Below are 3,863 nucleotides of genomic sequence, written 5' to 3'. Positions count from 1 at the left end.
GTAGGCAAATATATCCACGAATGTTTATACCGTAGAACTAATAGTGTTAATGACATGCTAGACCCTATATGTTGATTTAGTCATACCTATAGATATCCATATATGTGTGTTTAGTTGTACTGTAAGTAGTTGTTATACATGTAGACCTTACGAAAGTCGCTGTACTTTTGTCGTGTCAATAAAGATTGTTGGTATTTAGTAATTCCAGTGCGCACATTCATATTGTAACTATGTTGACTGATTGTGGGACAGGCCGCAAGTTTTCTTGACATGACGGATCAGGAAATGTGCCCGGTTTCCTTTTTTTGTCTTCTCGTATGTTTACCATGATCATCGTGTGCATTGAGACCTATGTGAGGACCAGGGCTGTCCAAGGTGCTGAAGTTGAAGTGCCTGTTTGAATGTTGAATGTTTCCGACAAAAATGTTTCATACAAAAATGGTGGTGTGTGAATTGTAGGGGGCTCAGGAGTGGCTGCCATTCAGCCATAACTCAGGTGACTTCAATACAACAGTAATTGCCCCAGTTGTGGCCATATTACTGTAGGTTTGAAACCCCTCACACCGTTAAGTGGGGTGCAAATAGTCTTTCCCAAGGGCACAAGATCAGTGGCATATCAACGGATTCGAATCCAGAGCCCCTGGGTTATGAGTCAACACCATGCCCTTATGCTACATGACCCCACTTTAGGTATATAAGTAATAATGCAGAGATTTCATACGTTATAATGAATGTATACAAAGGTACAGTGTATGCACTTACAAACAAGCCTTCAATCAGTCCTCTGATCCGTCTCAAGTTGAAATGACCCAAAGCTTAATGGATGGAAGTGTGATGTCAGCAAGGGGTCAATGGTACCTGGCAATCAGTATCGTCTCCGGTCTCGGTCGAGGTATGGTGGATTCAGCACAGAGTGTGGTCTTGAATTTGCTGAAATGAAGAGCAAAAATTGTAATCATCTACTCTCTCACACTGTATACTGGATTGAATGAGACGGAGAAAGACGTTTCAATGGTGTTCTCAAAACAGTAAAACATTGAAGCTGTAGTTTTTGAGCAAATGTCACGATCTGATGAACACAGCCTTTACTCAGCGCAGCTGACCTCCCGGGGGGGGGGGGGGAGGCTTCTGATTTGATTCATGTGAGGTCGGAGTTTGAGGCCGCTAATTGACGAATTTGATCTGCACTCGCATGCTTAAGATAATTAAGAGATATACATTTGAAATCAATCTGTATCAGACTTTACATACCATTACATACACAAGACATTTTAAGCCAACCAATTGTGTGACATTTGGAAAATGTTGCATTTTGGATGTCCCCCCCGCTGGAAAAATGCGACATGTTGACTGTGCAGAAGTGTGCTCTGCCGTGAGAATGTGCCATGATTTTGCATTGCCCTCATGCACCTGCGGTGTAAATGGACACTCCATTAACACTGATGGATACTCCATTAATAGTGCACCTTGTTTAGACTTGTTTCACATCACATGTTAGAAGCACCTTGGTACAAATACAGCCGGGAAATCTTTTTGCACAGTGCAGCTGCTTTGTGGTAAAACGCGTCAAAGGTCACCTGCATTCATTTTTGCCTTTCAAAAACACAGTATCCATTTTGGCATATACTTTGTATAAGGGGTGCATACAATTTTGGTCTTTTGCGTGCATGTGTTGAATTACTTGACATCAAAACACATAGACTTGTAAACCATTATCTCTACCCTGTTGTGAGTCGACACTTTTCAAGCTGGTCACCTGTCCTAAACGGCCACTTTTGCCTGGTACCTTGGTCGACTGTCTTGGACAGGTTTGACTGTATTTCATATAAACATTTTGGTATCAATTATACCTTCTCTCAAGGGCATATTACTGTGGTCTGCTAGGGAATTGAATCAAGAACCTTTCACTTTCACTTGACCAATGACCCTAACAACCACACCAACTTGCCACACCAGACTAAAAGCAGTTGTTGTAAATTTTATCTGCAATATAGAAGAAGCTTGATGTTCCAGTCCTACATGTACTACATTACAGCCAGATAAATCTTACATTATGTACAATGTAAATTTACTACAGGACTCAAATCCTTTGGGCAACAACAAAATACTTGCCCTGACTCAGCTTTAACAATTGACATTCTGACTCTGTCAGTGAATTTATGGTAGCCTGACACTCCTGGTCTTGTTTTTTCCCCTGCAATCTGAGTAGCTTGTGATGAATCTAATCATAAGCTCCATGAAATTTGAGCTGAACATGGTGAATAATAATTTATATAAGTGAGTGATTTCGGACCAGTTTAGCTCCAATTAAATCAGCTGAGCTTGTGACGTTTCCACTGCTTGTAACACTTTGCTGGGGAAGCGGAGTTCCTGGGTTGTTATTGGCATTATTGCATCCTAAAGGCTCCGACCTTTTATGGCAGTGGGCATGTCATAATTTACACAGCCAGGATTCAAACTGATTTTGTTTTATGCTAAACATTCTATATATAGATACAGATACAGAAGCTGGTGTGTTGCGCCGAAGGGCAGTTATACCGACTATATAGGCACAGATACAGAAGCTGGTGTGTTGAACTGAAGGGCGGTTATACCGGCTATATAGATACAGATACAGAAGCTGGTGTGTTGAACCGAAGGCCGGTTATACCGGCTATATAGATACAGATACAGAAGCTGGTGTGTTGCGCCGAAGGGCGTTTATACCGGCTATATTGATACAGATACAGAAGCTGGTGTGTTGAACCGAAGGCCGGTTATACCGGCTATATAGATACAGATACAGAAGCTGGTGTGTTGCGCCAAAGGGCGTTTATACCGACTATATAGAATACAGATGTATGGATCACTACCAAAGCTCTCTACAAAAGTTAAACAGCGTTGGCTGTGCCTTGCGGGGCATGTTGCTCATAGCAACGAGCCAGCTGGAAGACTCTTGTCGTGGTCCCCCGACACTAAGAGAAGGGTCGGCAGCCCAAACACAACTCTTAAGAAAGGTGTGTTGTGCCAGAGAGCGGTTATACCGGCTATATATATACAGATACAGAAGCCTGGTGTGTTGCGCCGAAGGGCAGTTCTACCGGCTATATAGATACAGATACAGATACAGAAGCTGGTGTGTTGAAGGGCAGTTATACCAGCTATATAGATACAGAAGCTGGTGTGTTGCACCAAAGGGCAGTTATACTGACTATATAGATACAGATACAGAAGCTGGTGTGTTGCGGCAAAGGGCGGTTATACCGGCTATATAGATACAGATACAGAAGCTGGTGTGTTGAAGGGCAGTTATACCAGCTATATAGATACAGATACAGAAGCTGGTGTGTTGTGCCAAAGGGCGGTTATACCGGCTATATAGATACAGATACAGAAGCTGGTGTGTTGCGCCAAAGGGCGGTTATACCGGCTATATAGATACAGATACAGAAGCTGGTGTGTTGAAGGGCAGTTATACCAGCTATATAGATACAGATACAGAAGCTGGTGTGTTGCACCAAAGGGCAGTTATACTGACTATATAGATACAGATACAGAAGCTGGTGTGTTGCGGCAAAGGGCTGTTATACCAGCTATATAGATACAGATACAGAAGCTGGTGTGTTACAACAAAGGGCGGTTATACCGGCTATATACTATTAGATACAGATACAGAAGCTGGTGTATTACGCGGAAGGGGGTTATACCAGCTATATTGATACAGATACAGAAGCTGTGTGTTGCGTCAAAGGGCGGTTATACAGGCTATATAGATACAGATACAGAAGCTGGTGCATTGCAAAGAAGGGCTGTTATTCTGGCTATATAGATACAGATACAGAAGCTACAAAGATAGAGATATAGAAGCTGGTGTGTGCACCAAA

The sequence above is a fragment of the Branchiostoma floridae genome, chromosome 16 (genome assembly GCF_000003815.2).
Source record: "Branchiostoma floridae strain S238N-H82 chromosome 16, Bfl_VNyyK, whole genome shotgun sequence".
NCBI lineage: Eukaryota > Metazoa > Chordata > Leptocardii > Amphioxiformes > Branchiostomatidae > Branchiostoma > Branchiostoma floridae.
Note: the sequence above shows the minus strand (reverse complement) of the source record.